The 25,009-nt window shown below is 40.1% G+C and overlaps 1 long non-coding RNA gene across 5 annotated transcripts in view; it reads left to right on the top strand.

The window, feature by feature from the left end:
* The window catches only part of LOC307196182, a 166,085-nt gene that overhangs the window by 111,728 nt on the left and 29,348 nt on the right, over positions 1-25,009 (top strand). For all 5 annotated transcript variants that reach the window (XR_013831056.1, XR_013831057.1, XR_013831058.1 and 2 more), the window contains one exon: positions 18,673-18,895. This is a non-coding gene — a long non-coding RNA (uncharacterized lncRNA). The remainder of the gene's footprint in view (positions 1-18,672; positions 18,896-25,009) is intronic.

Genomic DNA, 25,009 nt, shown 5'->3' with positions numbered 1-25,009 from the left:
GGAAGTGAAGTATGATACTCAAATTCTAAAATTTAGAGGGTTTTTTTGGTGGTAAATTATTTTATAATTACTGCTAATGTTGATTTGTATGGAAAATATATTTAGTATGTAATGTAAAAATTCCTCTTAAATTCCTGCTGTGTAAAGTATCTGTGGTATTGAAAACAATAGGGCTTCCACAAATGCCTTGTGCCTCAACTCCTATTTTGCTGAATGTTTAAGCGTATGTATTTAAAACACAATTCAATCCATTATATCTAATGCATTCATCTTTGTAATTTTGGCTTCTAAATCAGATTTTTGTTTAGCTAAACATGGAAAATAAAGACCTGTAATTCCAGCCTGATCCCAAAATGGATACTGAAATATACAGTTTTGAGTTTGGGTGATTCCTAAACTGGGGCCAGAAATATGGATGAAAAGTGTTGTGAGAGGAGAAGAAGAAGGGCCATTGGTTAGGTGTCAGCTCCTCTCCTGTTTGATAGAGCAAGTTGAGTAGGTAGTTTCACCAGGTCCCGCCCTAGTTTCTCCACTTGGAAAATTAGATAATACAACCTGCCTTCATTCTGCCCTTCTAATACTTTTCTCAGTTCACAGGAATATTTTATGAGGTTAAAGAAAATGTATAAAGAAACAAAGCAACAATAAAAGAGTCAGTTGGTAGAGATAAAATAATTTAATGGAAGGTGGCTTAAACATCTTTAAAGTATGATAAAACTTCAGAGCATTGTTAGTTTTTATTCTCTAAATAGCTAATCATGACTTCGATAGAGACTATTTGTATTTGTCATTATAAAGCCCTCACTGAACGCTTAACTCAATTACCATAATTTCAACTACAAGAAACATATACGTAAACATTATGTAAACAATACAAATATATGTTATATACGTGTGTGTATTATGTATATAATATATATATATATGGATATTCAATATATATATGTAGATATACTTTAGATATGTGTGTTTATATATGTGTGCCTGTGCATGTGTGTGTGTGTGTGTGTGTGTGTGCACTTATACAAATACATGCATGGATGGAGAGTGTAGTTCCATGCTGTGTATATGTATGTACGCATGTGTGCATGTTTGTACATGTGTGTGTGTGTACATTGCAGACACTGTAGGACTAAAGGGAAGAATCTTTCCTCTGAAGATGTCTCCGGAGGCAGCTGGCAAACCATGAATCTATGTCATAGACAGTACAGCCCAACATTGCGATTCTTTTGTTAAACTCCTCTGGGTTGAAATTCAAAACAAATTGTTCCTGCACTGAATTGTCTTTGCAAAAAGTGCAGCAGGGAGGTAGACCTGGCTTTAGAGGTGGTAGATGGTGGGAACCTTGCATCTGACAGAAGGTCCTATGCCCTGGATAGAGACAAGTGTGTAAAAGGTGAAGTCTCCAGTCAGACGTCCTCTGTGCTGAAAGGGGTGAGAGGATTTATGTGGATATGGCTATCTAAGCAGAAAGGTAACATATCAGGATGGGTGAAGGGAGTGGCACAGAATGGGAAAGAGCAAGTGAAGTGCAGAGAGGAAAAAATAAAAATGGAGATAGTACGTACGTAGAGTGAAATAAATAATGGAAGCACAGAAGGTGACAGATGCAGAGGCAGAAACAAACAAAACTAGGGACTCCAATTAAGGAGACAAATGGGATAAAGTATAAAAATATAGAAGAAGTGGGAACTGAGCCAAAGTTAGAGACTGTGAACTAGGGCGGGGAAGGGAAATACAGAAAGCAGGGAATGACTGGCTTAAGGTAAAGATGAGCATAAAGAAGCCAGAGCGAGTGAGACAATAAGGATGGAAGTAACTCTGAGAGGGGACCAGGGTCTGGAGTATCGGCAAAGCCATAAACAAAGACACAAAGGCACGGTGAAAGGAGGGAAGAAGAGAAGTAACTAAAAGAATAAGAAATTCTATTTTCAAAACACAGGCAAAAATAATTGTATTAGAAGCCCCTTTGGCCAAGGAAGCACAGGTGCCCAGAATGGGGTGGAGGTGAAGGGAAAAAAATAATAGATATCATATTTCTTTCCCATTAAGGGAAGTGAAAAACACTAAGCACAGAAACACCTGTGTAATACACAAGAATCAACTATTGAGCAAAATGAGGACATTATATTTAAGTACTAAGCATGTGGTAGGGATGGTCAATGTTATAGGAGTTTGGAGGCAAAGAAGGCCAAGGGACACTGGTAAATTTTTCATTTAAAAAGCCTTGAACTAGGGATCAAAGGGGAAGCAATTTTCCACAGTAGCTGAGACATGTAGAGAACTGTAGAGATGGCTGTCTATTCTTGGTCCCTCTAACCCTCTTCGTGGATTTGACCTTAGTGAGGGAAGTTTTGGGGCCCAGACCACCATCACATATAATGCCTTACATTGCTCTTCTTGGACCTGGTCCTGGCATCAGAAGATGCCACCTAAACCCCAAATGGGTCATTTTTAGCGTTCAGGGCAATAACGGTACTTCCTACGTCTGGTTAATCCATTCTGTTCTACCCCAAAACATCTTCATCCATAAATCATCCACATATCCTTCTAGGCCTAAGTCAAACACCACCTGCTGCTCCTCTAACTACATGAAACTAATTAAAGTGTGGCACTTAAAGTTTCTGGGCCATTTTCTCAACATGGAAGTCCACAAATTGTTGTTAGTTTCCAATTCTCTGGAAGATACAGAGGGTTGGGACATTCAGCCTTTGTTTCATCGTTCTTCTATTTGAAAAGGTTAGAAAACTAAAACTATTTTCCCAGGTTCCCTTGCAGCTAGAGTTCAACATAAATTAAATTCAGTCAAATTTATACCTGTGAGATTTAGAAGGGAGGAAGAGGTGAAGGCCCTGAAAACACCAGGCACTGCTTTTCAGTTTTCCAGTTTCCTGAATATTTTGACAGGCAATGGGGTATTTACAGTGGTACCTTCTTAATCCCAGTTCCTTTTTTTAGCTCTACTGGCAGCGTTAGAGGGTGTAGCTGCTCTAGAGAGCCCAAGTCACTCTGAGAGATATTCCTGAAAACTCAGTCTAGAACGTGAGCTTTGACTCTTCTGCTACTTTTTTTAGTACCTAATTTCCTGCATTAAATTCTGCTTAAAATATTTTGATTATCTTCTCTTTCCTCACTGATATACATTCTGATACAAACATCTATAGCAGTTTGGAAACTCACTTGTAAGCGAATGATAATACACTGCTGTATGCCGTAGTTAATTACACATGGGCTGCATGTGTTTTCTTGCCTTTGGAGTTGTAAGTTCATCAGCACACCATACCATATAGGACGGAGCCAAAAATACAAAGCAGGATAGCCACAAAAATGAGTTAAATGACTGTATTCAGTTCTCAAAATAGGGTCCCAGGCAATACAAAAATTACCTAAATGTTTACTTCTTGTTCTTCTCATGGACCATTCTTTCTCTACTCTTCAACCAACAATTAGATAGGGGAACTAAATATTCTGATGCATCATACCATTTCCAATTTGTTAATTTTGTTCCTTATTTACGTGCTTTGTTAAGGTTAGGGGTGGGGTGGAGGGAGGAGAAGCCTCGCTTTGGTGTGTATTTATGGGTTTCTATTATCCCTGAGATCTTTATTCCAATGACCACAGTTACCTGAGAATGGGGTTTCATATACCAGTTTGTTGGTGGAGAAGCCTTTATGCTGATATGAAATAGGTAAACAAGGATCAGGCTGGTACTTTGATAGTAGTGCCAACGCATAACGTAATAAAAACGATGCCAAAGGGTTTTATTGTTATTGGCTATTTCTGCAAGTCTCATCATAATTTCTGCAATTAACATATTTGTATTTGTAAAATATAAACCAGAACTAAAAGGAGATCATAAGCTTGAGTTTTGTAAGCTGCTTCTACCCACAAGCCTTGGGAATTTTGAGACATTTTAGCTATTTTGTGATGCAGTTATTATCCTCTTCAGGCTTCAGCTCACAAATATGGAGCTCATTTCTGGTTTTGTTACCCAATTTGCAAATTATCTTGCTCTTAATCATTATCAATTAGCAAAGAAAGCAGCGAAATATTTTTGTTAGTATTAATTTTCTTTCCCCTGTATTACACAATTCCTTGTTCATTCCAAGTATTTGCCTAAGATATGCAAAAATAAAGTAATGAACCTTGAGAAAGTTAAAAACGACCCGTATACCAATTCACTGTTGAAGACCAGTCCTAGTCTAAAACAAAAACAAGAAACATCACAGTGTATAAAAATGCCACTCTTCAGTCCTGTATGTGGTTTTCAAATTGTATGACCAAGAAATATTTTTCATACCCCTCCATTCCTCTACCTCCCACTTGGTCCCACTCTGCAGAGGTCCACATACCATTATTCCAGCACTTAAACACCCGCCTGGCGAATTTATATTTGATTTTTCCCCAAATGCCCATACACCCATGCCATGTAGATGCAACTGTTACCGAAAGAAGGTGTGTATTGCAGTAAATGCCTGGACGGTCTATGTGGACATGTGCTCTTGATGGCATCATTACTTAACTGCGTTCTCCTTTAGCTCAGCACTAATTTCTTGACCTTTTTCTTTAGTGAGGGTATTACTGAAACACACAAGTCTTGCATCCTTTCATTTAGTGAGAAACTACTGTATTTATAATTAAGAAACAGGAAAGCATCAGGAGGAGGCAACCATTTCCAGTTGCCTTGTGTTCCTCTCAGAAAGGGGCTGAGCCCATCAAAGTGAAGCCAGATTTTTAACCAAGAGGGCCCCTACCCTACAGACAAATGAAACACGCATTTCAATCCTTAATTGATTCTTTTACTTCCTGCGTGCTAACCACAAGGATTATGGAGATGCAGAAGTATAGTTCCAACCTTCAAGACCTCACAGTCTCCTGGGGGAAACAGATACATCAATACATCTGCCCTGCTCTGTGATACTTCCTGCCTCACAGGCACCCGCAGTGCACTCTGGGAGGATCGAGCAGGTGCAACCAGAAGACGAGCCTTGAACATGTTCTCAGTAAATATGTGAACTTCTCTCAAAATGTGTTGCAGTGGCAGTGGAGGACAAGTTGATGTCATTATATTCCTTTTAGAGAGGGAAAAAAAAATCCTGAGATTCAGAAAAAAAAAAAAAAAATGGAAGTAAACTTTTCCACAGCCATCATATAGAGCTGAGATTAGAACCGTTTCTGAAGGCACAGTGACTCAGCCCAGCAAAATAGATGTGCTGTTCCAGCATTGCTTGGCAAAAAGCCCTCCTTGCCATGAGTAGAAAAGATGCTACATCTTGTTTCATATTCAAATTATGTTATATAACCCAGTTGGAATTCACTGAAACTGTGTTCTCATTTCAATCCAGACCCTTTAGGGACACCTGGAAGTGAACTGTGGGCAATGGACCACCTGTTTTTGCGTTTGGCGTTTCCTTTCCAAAGGCAGCTCTTCCTTTTGACTCCCCTATTTGTGTTAAGGTGGCTACCATTTCCTGCTATACAGAAGCAAAAGGTCAGAATCAACTGTGAGGCTTTTTCTTTATTCCTCCTACTCCTATCTACTCATAACGCAAGTTTTACTCATTCTTTCTGAGTGTCACACACCCAGAAATACACTTATCTTCTTTTCTATCTCCTGCCCCACCATTCACATAACATCCTGACTCTACCAATGGCATCCCTCCTACTTGCCCATCTCCATGCTTTCCTGATTTACACTGTCTGATTTGTCTTCCTACATTTTTTCCTGTCATCAATTAATCATCCACCTCATGCCAAAATCTTAAACTCTGTCTTCTTCCTAAAAGAAAATAATCTTAGCCCAATCCCTACCAGCTTTCCAGGCTCATGTCCGCTAGTCCCCTTCTCAATTCCTGACCCAGTCATTTCCTCATTCTTGTCCATATTCACCTGGAGTTCCCACAGTTCCATTGTGGATCATGCCACCGGCCCTTCCTGGATTACTTTACATCTACCTTTTCAAATCCGTCTCTCTGACTCCACCTCAGCCTCTTGAAACCTCTCCTGATTGCTCCAGCTAATCACATTTTTCTTCTACTCTGAACTCTCAAATACCTTAGAAGCCATACGCTTAATTGGTACCTCACCTTAGCAGGCTTGGTTGGGAAATACTATCTCTTTACACCTATATGTCAGATATTCCCAAGTATTTATTGAGGGCTTCATACATGCCAGTCATCGTGAGAAAATGTCTTTCTTACTTATTATCTTAATAAAATCTTGCAAAAATCTCATGAGTATCCCATTTTCAGATGAGAAAACCAAGGTTGAGAGGAAATAGATAAATCCCTGCAGGACTTAGAGCCACACGGCTAGTTAGCAGTGAATCTGGACTGGGAGTTCAGGTCTATCAGACGGCAGTTCCATGCAGTCTCCCTTGTGGTTTTATACTGTAAGCTCTTTGATAAAAAACAAACAAAAAACCCAAAAAACCCCACTATGCCTAGGACCTCTTTAGAACTCATCAGCAGTTAACATAGAACAAATCCTTAATGGATATACATTAATTAATTGTGTCATTTTAAGGATGCTCTGTAACCTCAATTTTTTATTAACATCCTTGCATTTTTTAATTGAAATATACTTGATGTACAATATTATGTGAGTTTCAGGTGTACTGCATAGTGAAATGATCATCGCATACATTACAAAATTATCACCACAGTAAGTCCAGTAACCGTTGGTCCCCATACAAAGTTACTAAAATGTTATTGATCAAATTCCTTCTACTGTATATTACATCCCTGTGACTCATTTACTTTAAAACTGGAGGTGTGTACAACCTAATCCCCTTCACGTGTTTCAGTCCCACTCTACACCTCTTTTTCACAACTGCCCATTTTTTCACCGTATCTATGAGTCTGGCTTTGTTTTTTTCTTTTGCTTTGTTTTTTAGATTCTCCACATAAGTGAGATGATACAACATCTGTCTTTCTCTGTCAGACATACTTCACTTAGCATAATACCCTCTAGATCCATCCATGTTTTCACAAATGGCAAGATTTCATTTTTTATGGCTGAATAATATTCCATTGTGTATATATATATATATATATATATATATATATATACACCACATTTTTTATCCATTCATCTACTGATAGACACATTTGGGTTGCTTCCAAATTGACTACTTTAAAGAATGCTTCTAGAAACATGGGGTTGCATATATCATTTCAAATTAGTGTTTCTGTAACCTCAATTTTAAGAGAAAGAATAACAGTGGCGTTTAAGGCAACTACAGGCTCTAAATGTCCAGCTACATCTAGAGTCTGCAAGAGTACACACCTGTATTCATTCCTAAGAGAAGTGTAAGAATGCAGATTTGTCCATTGTTGGGAGAGGGAAGATCTTAGAAACCACTTCTGTAAGTGAGCAAAGAGAAGCCTCAACGTGTGTCTCCCAGCCCTTTCCTCCTTGCCATTAGATTTAAGGTTAGGGTGTTGGCACACATCCTTCAGTTTACGCTTTGACATAGAGGATAGTGACACCAAGACTGTGAATTTATATAGAACAGCTCTTTGCAAATTGCTTCTCTGCAAAAACCTTCTGCCATTTTTCTCCAAAGCAATTAAGCCATCCCAAGTGGCCCCAGTGAGAAGTAGTGACCTATTATGTGGTCATTGTGCCAGAGAGGAGTGGGAAATCCCTCTTGAGACAAATCTCCTTTATCTGTAGAAAATTCTTCATTATCCCAGGTTAGAAATAGGAGCATCAAGCATCTGGGGTTCCTCAAAACACTGAAGAGAAATATGACTTGCTTCAAGTCTGAAAAGTTCATGTCTGCACAGCCAGTGATTAAGGAAATTTTCTGTAAAACTCAGAGGTTCTGTGAAGATTCTGGGTACTAAGAATGTCAGTCTCTGTGATGAAAGATAACTAGAGTCAAGTTAAAGAATAATGTTTGCATCTTTACTGTGTGGGTGCAAGAAGCTATACCCCAGTAGAGTTAGCTAATATTATGCAGGCTTTGAAAAGAGACGTTTTTGTGACTAGGATAACCTAGGGAGAATAAAAAAGTCTGATTTGATGAAAAGCCTCTGGTAAAATTAGAACCTGTTTCTATGCTTTATTCACGGAAAATAGAAAGTAATGAAAATTGAAAGAGTGGCAGAGGAATCTTGCAAAAATCTTGACAAGATGGTAATCTAGAATTCAATAGAGCTGATTTTGTCTTTCTCTGTGGTTTCATCAATTTTTCCCTCATCCTTTCCATTTCTTTTTCTTTCTGTCTCTCTCAAATCGAGACACATTTCTTAGTACATTCATTATATGCATAAAAGCAGTATTTTCAGGGAGTGCACGTAAGCTTTTAAAGAAGAGACTCTTGCATTGAACAATGGGCAGACTATGCTCATCAACAACCCATCAACAAACAGTTACTATCTGGTGCGAACTCTTAATTCAAGGAGCAGAGTAAGGTTCTACAGAGAGGGGAAGTGGTTCATTTTAGGAAAGCTTCAAGGACCTAGCCTGGCAGATGGCATTTGTCTGGGTATCATGATTTAGAAATGGTTTATTATATCAAGAGCCAGGTATAGAACCTGGACACCAGCGTGTTTAACATGGGGGGGCTAAGAAGGGACTGAAGCCAGAGCACAAAGCCAGACTGGAGTGTGTTACCCACAGAAGACAGTTAATGTCAATGTCAGGAGCCATGGAATTACCTATTTGAATCAGCACAGCATTCATTCATTGATTCAACTAATGGGTGCCTTATTCTTTGTGCCCCACAGGCTTCAGAGTGTAAATACAGGCTAGACCAGACTCGGTAGACCAAACCAGACTCTAAAGTCAAAGCTGGGGGTACAAAAGAAAAAATCAAGAGAGAAAAGTGAGCTGCAGAAGTCTTAATCCAGGGCCCTCAGAAAAACACCTGGAGGTTGCTGTTGAATCAACCACACTATTAAGTGGTCTGCTTATTTTAGAGGATGAGTGTCTGATCACCGGGCAGGTTTGGGATGGGCCAGGGGTTCAGTCTGATTCTGAAGCTAGGAGCAACCCAGGTCACTGAGGACCTTTCCTCTTGTTGCCCAGTCTAGCATAAGAGAAGAAATAGTATCATGGAAATGTGTGGAACTTCTCACAGTGGTGTTGTAAGGGGTAGTGGTAATTATAGACATGAGGCATCTAGTACAGTGCCTGTTGAATAGTAAAGTACTCAGATATTCCAAATATGCATGGATGTCGAAGGAAGACCTGTTTTACGTTAGACCCTTGGGTCCCTATTTTAGTCTCCATCCCCAATTCATCTTCACGCTTCACTTATGCTACATGGCTTTTGTTTTATAACAACGTATATATGGCTTTGCAGGTGAGGTTAGATAATATTTTTAAGTTAATGTTTTATCTCTTTCATGGTCATAAATGTGCAAGGAAGAGCATGCCCTGATGAAATGCTTGTTTTCCAGAAGAAAGTCTTATGTTCCAATTACTTTCTTCACTCTCAGGGTAGTTTGGGAGAGTACCCTGTTTCTCAGGTGGTCTGAGTCTGGACATACTCTCCTTGAGCCCATCTGATGCTTCCTCACACAGCCTGGGGGTCTTGTGCATGAGCCCGTGGCAGGTGTAACAGATCCTGGAATTCTATCACAGGCCAGGTTTTCTTGGCCACAGCGTAAGCACCTGTGTGTTCATCTAGAGGAATAAGAGTAGTGCATTGTCATTGTTACTTACAGGTGTATTTTCCTCCTATGGGCTACCATGCGACCTTTTGCCTAGAAGCACAATTAATGTCTCCTTACAGATGTATGGAATAGGCCTTTCACCCATCATTTGTCCTCAAGATAAACTCTTTTTTTTTTGAAAATTGAGTTGCTGTTTCAGAGATATCCTTCTGTATCATCTTTGGTATAATATTTAACCTCTCTGAGTCACAGTGTCTTCATCTGTAAACCTGGCAAAATAGTACCTTCCTAATAAGTTTTTTTTCAGACTCACAAGTATATATAAGTTGTTTTTAAAAATCAAGGGATCCGAGGGTGCCAAGACCATTAAATGGGGAAAGGACAGTTTTCAACAAATGGTGCTGAGAAAACTGAATATCCCCATGAAAAGGAATGAACTTGGTCCCTTATCTAACACCATACACAAAAATTAACTCAAAATGGATCAACACCCAAAATGTAGGACCAAAAACTATAAAACTCTTAGAAGAAAATATGGGACAAAATTTCATGACAACATTGGATGTGGCAATTATTTCTTGGATACGATGCCCAAAACACAGGTAACAAAAGAAAAATAGACACACTGAATTTCATGAAAATTTTAAAATTTTGTGCATCAAAACACACTATCAGGGCTTCCCTGGTGGCGCAGCGGTTGGGAGTCCACCTGCCGATGCAGGGGACACGGGTTCGTGCCCCAGTCCGGGAGGATCCCACCCACGTGCCGCGGAGCGGCTGGGCCCGTGAGCCATGGCCGCTGAGCCTGCGCGTCCGGAGCCTGTGGAAAAAAAAAACAACACACTATCAGCAAAATTAAAATTAAACACACAGATTGGAAGAAAATTTTGCAAACCATATGTCTGACGAAGATTAATATCCAGAATATACTTAGAATCCCTCAAACTCAACAACAAAAACAAACAATCCAATTCATAAATGAGCAAAGCACTCAAATAGACATTTCTCCAAAGAAGATATATAAATGGCCAATAAGCACATGAAAAGATCCTCAACATAACTAATCATTAGGAGATGCAAATCAAAATTACAATGAGATAATAAATCACATTAATATGGCTACTATCAAAAAAAGAAAACAATAAACAAGTGTTGGCCAGGCCGTGAAAAAAAATTGGAACCCTTGGACACTGTGGGTGGGAGTGTAAAATGGTACTGTTACTGTACAAAAAAAGAAGTACAGCAGTTCCTCAAAAAATTAAAAATAGAATTACCATATGATCTAGCAATTCAACTTCTGGGTCTACACCCCACAGAATCGCAAGCAGGGTCTTGAAGAGATATTTTTACACCCTTGTTCATAGCAGCATTAACAGTATCTAAGATGTAGAAGCAATGGAAGTATCCATCAGTGGAAGAATGGGAAAGCAACATGTGGTATGTACACATGTAATTGAATATTATTCAGTCTTAAAAACAGAAGGAAATTCTGACATATGCTTCAACATGGAAGAAACTTGAGGACATGCTAAGTGAAATAAGCCTGTCACAAAACAGACAAATCTGCCACTCTTATATGAGGTACTTAAAATAGAGACAGAAAGTAGAACGGTGGTTACCAGGGGTCGGGAAGAGGAGGAAATGGGAAGTTATTGTTCAATGGATAGGGAGTTTCAGTTTTACAAGCTGAAAAGTGTTCTGAAGATGGATGGTGGTGACAGTTGCACAACTTTATGAATGTACTTAACAGCACTGAACTGTACGCTTAAAAACAGTTGAGATGTAAGTTTTGTGTTACCACAATAAGAAAAAATTTTAAGCCCAAGGGATCCATGAAGTAGAAAGCCATCTCGCTTGGAATAATCTGGAGACTTGAGGATTGACTGGAGGTATGAGGTTGAGTCTTGGAACTCTGTAGAAGAACCAGAGTCCCTTTGTCTCCAGTGGCTACTTGAGTAACCCTTGTCCTATGTCTTATGTTACCTAGAAAAACAGAATTGCAGCATTTAGTCTCTGTGTAAGGTATGCAATTAGCATAAAACATGGCTCTTGGCCTCAAGAAGGTCATAGCTCAGTTGAGGAGAGAAAATCATACTTTCTTTCCTAGTTCCCTTCAGCTCTTCTGTCTTGTTTGGCTGCCTTAAAGAAAGTCTCAAGCCTTGTAAAGTTTGACCTATTTTTCCTAGGAAGAAGCCTGCAGATCACTGGTAGCAACTATTACTCTTGCTAAACTTTCTCAAATAATGGAGGAAAATGTAGAGTGTGAAGTAAAACAAACCCCAAGCTAAATGGGGAGCCCCAAAGCCAGGCCGTGTATAAGCTCATCCTTTAGGGCTGAGTTCTCAGTCTCCTGGACTGACTCACCAAAAGGGTCTTGTCATAAAATGAGGCATCTTTGCTTTTCCAGTAATTAACTTTTAAAATCTTCCATTCCCCCGCTCCCTCTTTTTTTTTTCCTACCTAAAACCCTTATTTCCAAAGCTTTGTTGAGGCTCTGGAAAAATTGATGTCAGTAGTTTAGGGACCCAGTGTTTAGTGCTTCTTTCTTTCCTTTGATTCTCCCTTAATCTAAATAAGAAACAGGAAATTTACCTGTAGGAAAGTCAGCGCCAAGAACGTTGCTGTGCGAGCTTCTCTTTGCATCCTTTCAAAGAAGGGACTTCACAACATCATATATGAAACTTGAGAGAAATCAAAAGCAAATGAACTGGGTATACAAACTATGGAGGCTTTAAATTTTGAGGGTCTCTGATTTGGAGATCTCAAGCCTAGATTAATTAAAACCGTGGAGCGTTTGTGGAACCATCAGGGTAGTTTACATAGGGAGGGGAATGGACAAGAATGGGAGCTGGGGAATATACTTTTTCTGTTGCCCAGCTCCACAGCTTTTTCTAATTTAATAATCCAGTTATGTTAACTTTCAGTGGCTTTCTCTTCCCACCGCACCACTTCTCTTCTTTCCCTTGCCTCCCCCTTCTTTCTTTCTCTTCGGGTTGTTTCCATCTGTAACACCGGCAATAATCACCGTGGTATTGTTGGCTTAGGCAGTTTTGAAGAGTCAGAAGTGTGCTGTAATTGAAGAGTTCATTACCAAGATCAGCTGGTTTCCTGATTACAGTGGCAAGGTGAAATATTTATCCTCACCAAAAAGCTCCCGCGCAACCATTTCCAAAGTCACCCACTTTTCACTCTTTTCTCATTCGAACCCTGATGAGCTTGTCAGCAAAATTAAAGGTATGTCATTCACATCGTGCCTGCATTGCAAAGGACTATAAACCTGCCAACCTCTTTGATGAAATAAAAGGGTTTTATTTATGATTCATGTAGGAATATGAGGTTATTTTTATTCCGTCAGTACACTAATAATCAGACGAGGGCTCGGGAGATGAGGATCCCAACTGACAGGGAAGGTTCTGATGAAGGGGAGCCCTCTAGGGTGTTTGCCCCTCTTTGTAATCTCCTTTCTAGTGTGAGGTTATGAGCGTGGCAGAGTGTGAGCCAGCTATAAGGATTGGCTGCAGGAACAAAGACAGTTGCAATCCAGCAGGACTGGGGTTGCCATTCGATGAAGGGGAGGAAGAAAAAAAAAAAAAAAAACGCAGTCCCTTCAATGAAAAAAAGTTTTTCTCCGGCCTCAGGTTAGCAATTTGGAGCCTCCCCAGGTTCCTGTGATGTCTCCAGTTCAAAAGATAGCCGATCTTCCAGTCTGCACTCCTACTGGGCATTCTAGCCAAAGTTAAAAAAAATAATAATAATATAAAAAGAGAAGTAAAAGAAAGAGAAAGGAAGAAAAGCCAGTTGGCCAGGTTCCTTCCACAAGCATTAACCATTTGTTCCTGCCACCCTATGTCCTTGGCTAAGGTGATCTGACTTAAAGGCAAACAAATGTGGCTGAGTATATTTCAAAGGACACCCTTGCCTTGTTATTTCAAACACTCCCATAATTTGAGGTCCCTTTCATCTTTGTTCCTGCTCTAGGAAGTGCTTGGAAGTTATTTTAATTCAAGTTCGGGGTAAATTCTCATTCCTACCCATTTCTCCCATTGAGATGACCTCAAGCAATTCTGACTAAAAAGTTATCACTGCATGAACTGGGCAGCATTGAGACCTGTGATTTGCTCAACAGTGACATCTCGGCAGAGAACACAAAGGATACGATGAAGTACAAGAAAGTTCACTGGAGGAAGGAAAATAATACGAATCCTCTATTCAATAAGCAGTCAGGAAAATGAGGTGCTTTTTCTTAAAGGTTAAGTAAGTGAAAAGTAAATTTAAAATGGCAGGATCTGTTCAGATGAGGTAAGGGTGGCTGCCTGAGGGGACCCGCTGCAAGAGTAGTTTTTATGACAAAGTGCCAATCAGTGTTATCTGCAGGTATTTATGTATATGTGTGTGTGTCTTTCTAGAGAAGTTACACCAGCAGGGGCACTGGTTTGGAAAGCAAGGGTCCTGGCTGTTCCTTCAGATCTGAGATTTCGGTTCTCCAGGGTTTGTCTTCCTCGCTCTGTAGGAAAGGGCACCTTTTCCAAGGATTTGTTTGCAGCATGGTTTGAAAGACGCCAGAACATTCTTCCAGGGCAGCCAATTATCTGGAAGTGTTCTCTCCAAAAGTAAAACCCTGGCTGCACCCCAAAGTAATCACGGCCTGAGCTGTACATCCTGTGAGAAGGCATAAATGAAGCTTCAGCCCAGGATGCCTGCTTGACCACTTGGGACACATGGTTGAAGTTTCACCTGTTACCCTGGGATATTAGGAAAATCGGAGAAAAATGTTTTTCTCGGGAACTGTCTAGTGAAAATCATTAATCTCTTCAGAGAGCCAATTTTTTCTTTCAATTTTCAACATGTACGTTAATAAGGGAACCCCTTAGTTTGAGAGAAATGGCATGTTTGAAGGAGACTTTGCTGAAAGCCCAGGAATCCTGTATCCTAGTTCTTGTTCCACAGCTCAGCTTCTGTGTGTGCCTCACGTACAGCATCTCTAGAACAAGATTCTCCTAGCCCCTCGCTTGTCTGTTTAAGTGGCAAACGAGATTTTGGGTGTGAGTGTTTGGGAAAGGATAAAGCTTGATACAGAGTCGAGCTGTTTTAAGTGTGAATCTCTACGCTCAAAAATGGGCTCTGTACTAGTGTGTGCCAACCAGCCTTAGGTCTGGGCTCTAGAAAGGGTTTCTCATCTAAGATAGGAGCTGTCATTTCTCTTGCTGACTTTGGATGGGGAAGGACTGTGGGAATGGTGAGGCCCAGACAGGCAATTGTTACATTTTCCTCAGCATCCCTCACAGGCTCATGTTAGAGAAAACAGCAGCCAAGTGGTCACAGTCCGAACAAAGCAGGAGAATTCCTGAACCCCAGAATATTCTAGAATGATCTAGTTCGCGGGGTCCAGAGATTCCAAGGCCTTATTTATTTTCATAAAATTTACACAAAAATCAGGCGTCCTTCATCTTGTAGGCACTAGAGAACTGACAAAGTAATTGCTATGGAAGTAGTTAAGAAATTATAGCACTTCTCCAGTCCCAAATAGTGATCATTACATCCAGCCTCTTTCACCATGGCAGAGAAAAGCCTGAGATATGAGAGGAGGTGGCCCTGTACCTTCATTTCCCACAGCCAGGAAGCACACCTGCCCCAGTGCCAGGAGGTAGAGCAGGTAACTCCTCCGTCAGCCCTAGATCTCATTTTCATGGAGCAGGGAGGTTCATTATACTCCCTTTATCAGCAGTGAGGTTTACAGCTGAATCCATAAGAGATATCCGTGTGAAACACGAGCTGAGAGAGAAGCACTGCGTCTCACCATTAATAAGCCCTCTTCTGGGATCCGGCATTAGCGAGATTCAGCGGATCATGGAGCACAGGGGTATCATTTTTACATGATTACTCTAAATTCTTAAACCAGAGGCTTAAGAGAGAGGCTTCTCACAAAAGCAGCCATGGGAATTGTTGAGTGATTGGTACAACACTTGCAGTGGGTTAAACCACTTCAGGTAGCTCCACTTGTGGGACTTACAGCCAGGTATTTGGCACCCTGCTTTCCGAGGGAAGGAGCAAGGGAGCAGAAGCAAGTAAAGGGATATCATGGGGGAGGGGGCAAGGTTTACTCCGTTAGCCGTGGTGGGCTCCTGCTTCACTAGCCGCACCCGCAGCCCTGCACGCCCTCCTACCAGCCCTGCTCTATGCGCCTGGTTTCTCACCAGTTCCGTGTTTGGGATTATCTGCTTTTCGATCACTAACGCCGCTCCTTGTCTTTAAAGAGGCTGACACTTGTCTCCAGATACACTCACCTTCTTCCTTCTCTGAGAAATGAGAGGCCTGGTTAGAATGACTGGTTCAGACAACCTGGAAACTGCCCTCTTGGCATGCAGGCTTCCATTTTCTAAAATAACATGGATTTTCAGAAAAGAAAAGCCTGATACTACTTCCTTTCTTTTATTGGTCCCAAACACCAATGACTCCTGTAATCCACTGAGAAAATCTTCTCTGAGGTAATGTGCCGAATATACTAGATGATACTCCACGAAGCCCCTCTGTCCATGCATCGACTGAAGTTAGATTCCACCCGCTCGGAACGAGAGCTACCTGCCTCCATTCAGAAGAAGCCAACGCTCAAAACAACGGCATTTTCTCAGAGGAAATGTGATGCATCCTTCTGCTTTGCCTTTGAATGTAGGAAGGCCCAGGGACCAGACCAAAGGCTCACCACACCGTCAGTGTTTGAACTCTAAAGATGCGTTTTGTATCTGACTGCGTGGTACAATTATTTGAAGCCTCATTTTGCTCTTAATCACAGTGGGTTGTGTGCTATTCTCTCATTGTTTCAAAGGTCGGTGTCACCTCCCACGCTGAGAGACTAAGCTGTTGAAGGGTAGAGACTGTGCTGTACACTTCTCTGGAACACCTGGAGGCTTCTAACACAGCCCTGGCCATATCTGACATGCTAAAAACAGACTGACTGACTTCAATGGAAATGCGATCTGCATTTTTAGGCTCCTTCTCCCAAAGCCACTGACACCTATTTGAAAAGTGTTTTCAAAATGTTTACATCTGTCTGAGATCTAGATATCCACACTGTTATGGACTGAATCGTGTCCTCCCAAAATCTGCAAGTTTAAGCCTTAACCCCATTGTGACTGTATTTGGAGATAGGGCATTTAAGGAGGTAAATAAAGTTAGTGAGGTCATATGGGTGGGACTCTAATCCAATAGGACAAGGTGTGGTCTTAAAAAGAGAAAGAGACACCAGAGACCTCTCTCTCTGTGCACATGCTCAGGGGAAATGCCAAGTGAGGATATAGCAAGAAGCTGGCTTACTGCAAGCCAGGAAGAGAGACCTGAGCAGAAGCCAACTCTGCTGTTACCTTGATCTTGAACTTCTATTCTCCAGGACTGTGGCAAGATACATTTCTGTTGTTTAAGCCACCCAGTCGATGATATCTTGTTATGGCAGCCCAAGCAGACTAAAGCACACACCTACCCATTTTACAAAAGATTCAGAAAGCTGAGTGGTCACACAGTGACAAAGCCAGGGTCAAAATACACATCTGCTCTCACATTGTGCTCACTTCACTCTCTCATGTTGCAGTTGAGGAGTGTGGAAAATACTGGGAGAGAATGGAAGGGAATTGAAGTGTACAAATGAAATCTTGATATTAAACCATACTGGGTTTCTTTTGTTATCGTCTCCTTTGCTTGTCGATTGATCTGAGATACAGCAGCCTTTGGAAACCTACTGACCTGCAGATAGTGGGAAGGGAAGGGAAGGCTCATGGCTTCTTCTGGAAGTCATATAGCTTAGCAAGTCTCAAAATCAACTGCAAGAGAAAGTTTTCCATGAGCTCCTGTAAGGAAGCACTCTCTAAAGAGATACTTTGTTCTGTTTTCTCCCAGACCATGCATGTGTATATAACTGAGACAGCTGTTCAGAACTTTTCCCTCATAAAAAATAGGAGGACTGCCAGCTATTAGGACAATAGACTGACAATATGGAAAATAAAATTAATCTTTATACCAAGAAAATGTTCAGATGGATTAAAGACCTACATATAAAAATAAACTATAAATATACTGGAAGAAAACTTAAGTCAATCTTGGTATAATTTTGAAGTAGGAGAGGTCTTTCCACATATGAAGTTGAAGATAGAAATTCCGAAATAAAGTACAGATTTTTACCTCTTAAAAATCAATGTCTGTATGATAAAAAAGCAAACTAATTAAAATATCATAAACACAATGTTTTAATAAATATATGGGAACATATTTGAAATATGTAGCCGTAAAGAGTTAATATATTTATTATGTGAACAGTTCTTCCTAGTTAATAAGAAAAAGAGGAATGTTACAAGAATATAGTGGGCAGAGAATGTGAATAAGCAATTCATAAAATAGGAACTTTAAATGGCAAGTATATAGTTAAGGAAAGGTTCATCTTCTCTATAAGTCAAATAAATGCACAATTAAAAACTAAAAATACTTTTATATCAGAGCATATGGGTAATAGTTTTCTAATTATAATATCTGGGTGGCAAGGGTGTGTTTCCTCACTTTTATAAAGTACTGCTGAGAGGGTAAATCAAGAAACATTTTGGGGGGACATTTAGCAACTTATCAAATGTCTTAAAATCTGTTATCCTTTGACTTGACATTTCTACCACAGAAATGTTCATCACGGGTTTGTTTATAAGGGTAGAACTCTTTGGGAAAATCTAAATATTCAACATTAAAGCACTGGGTAAATAATCATACGTATGTTTAATAGAATAGCCATTAAAATGGTGATGAAGATGTTATGGATTTGTCCACATGCAAAGACGTTTCTGATGTATTGATAATTGAACAAAACAACCTACAAAGTATATATTAAATATATATATATATATATAATGTGTGTGTGTATACAAAAATTCTAGAAGAATACACAAGCAAGGTTAACAGTTTAGCATGAGTTATCTCTCTGGGTATGAGTTTAGATTACGCTATTTAATTTTTCTTTTTATTCTTCTGTATTTTCTAATTTTCTAAAAGTAATCCCTCTTTTCTTGCAAAACAGCCACAATGAAGAGCATGGGACAAAAGAACAGAGGATATACCTGGAGAAACAATTTTTGAAATGGAAGCAATGAGAGAACTTTTTACTCTATTGGCTGCGTTTCTGAAACCAGTGTTTCTGAAACTGGTCTGAGCATCAGGACCATTGGGAGGCCTCGTTAGAAGTGCAAATTCCAGAGCCCTACTCAGACTTATTAAATCTGGATCTCCGGGACAAGGCCCAGGTATCTACCAATTTAACAAGCTCCCCAGGTGGTGTTTTGGTTTGTTTGTTTTTTTTATTGCTGAGAACTTTGTTCTTTATTATTATTATTTTATTTATTTATTTTTTTGGCCTCACTGCACAGCCTGTGGGATCTTAGTTCCCTGACCAGGGATTGAACCTGGGCCCTTGGCAGTGAGAAAACAGAGTCCTAACCACTGGACCGCCAGGGAATTCCCCCAAGCCTTGTTATGGAACCTCCCTGCTTGTATCTCTCTTCCTTCCTGCTGGCCTCCAACCTTGGATCCTCCCACAGTCTGTTCCCACACATGCGGCCTGCTCCTGGGGCATATTGCCCAGCTCTGGATGGACAGAGACTGTCAGAGATACATGGCCTTTAATATGAGATCCCAGGTGGTTTTTTTGTAGTATAAGAGTTGAGAACTATGGCTGCAGAAATCACCTGGATCCTTTAAGTCTCAGAGTTACTGAATAGCGGCCAGTCATATTGAGTGACAATTACATGCTAAGTAGCTCCTAGTAGCTTCCGTATCAGTGCAGTGACTGCTGGATGTTCACTAAGGCAGGGAGGGGTGCAGCTCAGAGCATCCTGTATGCAAGGAGAAAAGCCCCGCTCTAGCTTGCACCGATCCTTCCTCTCCCCAGAGCTTCCCTCTTCCATGATTTGTAGACCGTAGAAATTATCCGGGTCTCTGAGTCTCTGCATGTATCGAATGCCTCAGAGCACTTTCAGCTAACAACAAAGTAGCCATTATTCTTTGGGAAAGAGCTGCAAGGGCTGGAGAAGAAAGAGGCCACTTAGGAACCTGCCAAGGAGGCAAAGTTGGAGTAGAGTGAAAGGAGAGGCATCCAAAAACCTGAAGGTCTCCCAAGGCTGAGGTTCGGTTGGAGTGGATTGAGGGAAAGAGGAGAAAAGGTTCTTTTTAAAATCAGCCAGTTTTCCAGGGGTGTGAGATGCCAAAACTAAGTTTTCCATAAGTTTAAGCACAGGCTCAGCATCTGTCAGCCCTCCAGACTCTGATGATAAAATGATACCCAAAGAGTGTGGTTGTTCCCAAATGCCACAGTGAGTGAGTGCGTCAGTCCATGTCTGGCATTTAATTGCTTTCCTAAATTACCAGCAGGTGGTGCAAGAGTTTCCAAGTCCATGAACTTCCCCTTCACATGGCTTCTGCTCTGGGGAGTCTCTGTCAATAGCCTACCCCTCCTTCTTGTGAGTTTCTCTCATAATCCTTACATGGCTCCTCCGTACTCGAATAATCACAAGGGAACAAGAAGCATCTTTAAAACGCATTTTGTACCTTTTAAAATGTGTTAAATATAAATGTAGAATCAAAGAAACATGCATTAATTATAGAACTGTGTTAAGGAAAAGAGGGGAAAAAAATCCCATCACTAGCAAACCCAGCAGAAACACATAGCTTCCTCCTGTTAGCAAAAGAGGAATGAAGAAATTTAACAGAAACCTTTAGGATTTAATGCCCTTTACCTACCACTAAGAAGACTGTGAATAGGGATTTGGGAAGGGGGCTGGTGTTGGGGAGGGGATTAAATTAGCCCACTGGGAAAATCTAAAGGAAAGAGAGGACGCAAAAATGGCCACTGTCTGAAGTGCAGTGGAAGCTTCACTGGTTAATATAAGTGAGGGAAATTTTCTGATTGGGAATTCCCGGAAGTGTTGTTTTGGAATATTTCAGGCCAAGGAAGAGTGATGAAAGACTGTTTTCGAAAGCATCAGGCAGTTAGGGGGAGATTCAGCAGTGCCTAGGGTCTGTGCTAAGACACAGCTGGGAGCGTAAACGACTAAGGCTTGAGTTTGCTTGTGGTGGGATGGAAACCAACATCCTCTAACTGAGAGGGAAACTTTGACAAAGTCTCAGGTCAGGGATGCTGTGGCGTTCCTGGATCTCAGGCATCTATAGGAGAGGGCAGAGTTAGAAAGAGAATGGTAGTGAAGTTGGGACTTTGAATGTCCACACATCACATACAAGAATTCAGACGTGAAGATAGTTATCACCATCTCGTGCTTTCAGTTCATGGATTCAAATGGGGAATCAAATAGACATGAGATTAATGCAGTTGAGAACATTCGTATATCTCCAAGCTTGAAAATGACAGTAGGGTCTCAGACAAACAGAATTCTGAAGGAAAAAGAAGGAAAATGATAGTTTAGCTCATAAGGCAGAATGTAGCTCATGCTGAATGAATCTGCTTTTTCTGGAGGTCTTTGCATTTTCAGGGACCTTCTTCACAGACCCTTTCCAGGACAGCCTTATTGTTTCTGAAATTGCTAACGACTCTAGAAAACCCATCTCTCAAGACGCTGATCAAGACCTTGATACGTTGGGTGGCTTTGGGCAAGCTATTGAAACTATATGAGCCATTAGGTTTGAGGCTACAAATGTAGATAGAGTCTCCCACCCATTATGAAAAATTGGACGTTACTCTGAAAACAGTGGTTAAAAGGAATAGACCATATACAAATATGGAGAGGGGCATGAAATCAATTCTATTATATTCGATTCATTTGCTGAAACGATATTGTGTACATAAGCTTGTTTGAAAATGCAACTGAAACATTGTTCACTACTTGAAATTAGTGCTTGTGACAATTCAGGATATGCTGATTGTCACTGAAGATGACTGTGGGAACATATGGAAGTAAAATGTGCTAGTTGATAGGTAGATGCAGGTGACGTATGGCAGCTAATGAGACAATAGAATGTGTAATTGGAAAATGTACTACCCTGGTAACGGAATTACATCACCATCCATAATGAAGGGACCAAGATTGTACATCAATAGTTAGTCTTCCAACATGTGTTAATTCCTGCACAAATATACTGATGGAAGTAGGAGCCCAGCAAAATGTCGACAAACATATGCTAAGAGAAGTATTAAGCAAAAGCAGAGATAAAAGGCCATTTTCTTGTACCAAATGACTTACTTGTCTCAATGCTTTCTCCATTTAAGAGTGGTCTCTCTAGCTTCATCTCCTATTGTTACCTTTTTCCTTAGAGGGAGAGGTATTTCTCCTCCTCAAAAGATTGAATTTTACTTGAGAATATTTCTCCTCCATAGCACATATCAGCATCTAACAAATTACATATTTTGCTTCTTTACATATTTCCTGTCTCTTCCCACTAGAATGTAAATCACAAGAAGCAAAGGTCATTGCATATTTTCTCATCACTGTGTCTCTAGTGCTGAAAACAGTATCAGATACATAGTACATGCTCAATAAATAATTTTTATACTACCTCTCTGAATCTTTAGACTTCCCTCTTTCTAAAGATAAGCTTAAGTATTTATATTAAATGAATAATTCTCTCCCAAAGCTGTATTGAAAATCCCTCTTCCTTCTTTTCTCTACCTCACTAAAGTGATCTGCTCTTGACCAACCTCCCCACTCCCACCATCAAAGCTGTTTTACTCCTTGCACTTCACTCAAAGAGCTTTCTCAAATCTGACTTACAAGGTCAAGAGGCCTTTCTGTAGCCAATAGCCTATGCAACCCCTCTGCCACATGTGGCCCTGTTGATTACTGCCTTCCTCTTGAAATTTCCTTTCTTTCTTGTCTTCAATGGCTCTGCATTATCTTGTTGCTTTCCTATTTCTTCCAAGGATCTCTCCCCCCATCTCCATAAACCAAACTGTGCGTATTTAATGATGGCTTGAATGTGTGGTGCGGAGTGGGGGGCAGTGATGGTGTTTGCTCCCTCTTTATGTCTCTTATTCTTCCTTCGTCTAAGTGCTGCCTCCTCCACTGTTGGGCACAATAAAAGGAGATCCCTCTCTATATATTCTCCATCGCTTTTTTTATCTATTTGGAGGGAAGTGGGAAATGTCTGACAGCTGATAGTTCATATGGGAGTATACTACTAGTTATTCGATTGTGGCCCCTGTAGGACTTGTGCTGTTTGATTAAGAGTATAAGATACTTGATACCTCACTTTTTTATCTGCTGCCAATTCAAGAACAGGAATCCAAACTCTCAATATTGTTCAAATGATGCACCCAAATTCTCACAGTTACAAGGTAGTAAGACAAAACTTTGTTGGAGTGTATAGAACTATGCTGCTATTAAACATTCAGATCAATATATTTTTCGTGTTCTGATATCCTTCTCAATAGTACACCTTTTGAATATGGTGTTTCCTTTATAGCTCTGCCTATAGGAAGAGTATGGGTCATTCAAGACAATTGAAATATTCCTTTTTGTGTGTGACATCTACAGTTCTCATTGAAAACTGAGAACTCTATTTTCTTCATCAGATTCTGTGAGCTTAGGTAATGCAACCCTCTCCCTGAGAGATGGATGCATTCTTTAAGTGCTGACGATATAAACATTTCAAGCTTGCAAGGCTGAACACCAGATTTTAGAACTGTGGTGACTTCCCAAAGTAAGAAGGACTGTGTGATGCTTCTTGGTAATGCCAACTTACAAAGCAGACAATAAAGCATCGTAGTCTCAAGATATTCACAACTAAGATCAATAATTGTGCAGATTTACCAGGATATGATTAACAGCAATTCAAGTAATGTGTATTTTGCATACCATATACCTGTCTGAGAAGAGCAAACTCTATTCTGTTTTGTTGATTAACTTATTGCTTAAAGGATCCCTTTAATGAAGTGTTTTCTGTGGTATAAATATTTTTATTGATATATTTGCAAATTACGTCTTTAATTATCAATATTTATTTGTAATAAAAATGTGTTCACTGAACCCCTGCCAGGTGACAGTAATCTTTGAAGGCTTTCATTAAGATCGTTACTGAATTTTGGCACACACAGGCATCATGTTGGAAAAAGAATGTTCTGATACCTGTTACATACATCTTTTTAAACACAGCGTGTCACCAAAAAATAATCCTCAGACTGCTATGAACTTCTTGATAAGTACCTACGTATTATTATAATTCATTAAAATCATGTTAGCTCTTTTGGTGCTGGTTAAAATGGAGTAAACCTACTATAACTATCACTTCCACGGATTGCAGCCAAAAACTCTAGACTTTGGTGTCATAGCCAGGAAATCATCACAAGACCTGTGTCCCGAGTTTTTACCCTACGTTTTCTTCTAGGAGTTTTACAGTTTCAAGTCTTACATTTGCCTTTAATCCAGTTTGAGTCAATTTCTGTGTGTAGTATAAGATACGGTTCCAATATCATTCTTTGTATATGCATATCTAGTTTTCTAAACATCATTTATTGAAAAGACTATTGTTTTCCCATTGTGTATTCTTTTTTTTCTTTTTTTTTTTTTTTTGCGGTACACGGGCCTCTCACTGTTGTGGCCTCTCCCGTTGCGGAACACAACGCGCAGGCTCAGCAGTCATGGCTCACGGGCCCAGCCGCTCCGCGGCATGTGGGATCTTCCCGGACCGGGGCACGAACCCGCATCCCCTGCATCGGCAGGCGGACTCTCAACCACTGCGCCACCAGGGAAGCCCCCATTGTGTATTCTTGATGCCCTTGGTGAAAATTAGTTGATCATGTGTGCTTTGGTTTATTTCTGGGCTCTCTATTTTGTTCCATTGTTCTTTGTATCTATACAAGTATCATACTGTCCTGATTACAATAGCTTTGTGATTTATAACTTGAAGTCAGAAAGTGTAATACCTCCAACTCTATTCTTCTTTCTCAAGATTGCTTTGACAGTTTGGGATCTTCTGAGATTCCATACTAATTTTAGAATTGCTTTTACTGTTTCTATGAAAATGCCATTACAGTTTTGATAGGGATTGCATTAGATCTGCATATCAGTTTGCTAGTATTTTATTGAGTATTTTTGCATCCATGTTCATCAGATATATTGGCCTGTAGTTTTCTTTTCTTGCAGCATCTTTGGCTTTGGAATCAGGGAGATACTTGCCTATAAAATTAGTTTGAAGGTATTCTTTCTACTTCTATTCTTTGCAAGAGTTTAAGAGGATTGGAATTACTTCTCTGAATTTTGGTAGAATTCACCAGTGAAGCCATCTGGTTCTGGACATTTCTTTGTAGAAAAGTTTTTTTTTTAATTATTATTACTTCAATCTCCTTTTTTAAGATTGGTCTATTGAGATTTTCTATTTTTTCTTGATTTAGTCTTGGCAAGTTGTATGTTTCT

This window comes from Stenella coeruleoalba (assembly GCF_951394435.1).
Source record: "Stenella coeruleoalba genome assembly, chromosome: 13".
NCBI lineage: Eukaryota > Metazoa > Chordata > Mammalia > Artiodactyla > Delphinidae > Stenella > Stenella coeruleoalba.
This window is presented reverse-complemented; position numbering and strand designations above follow the sequence as displayed.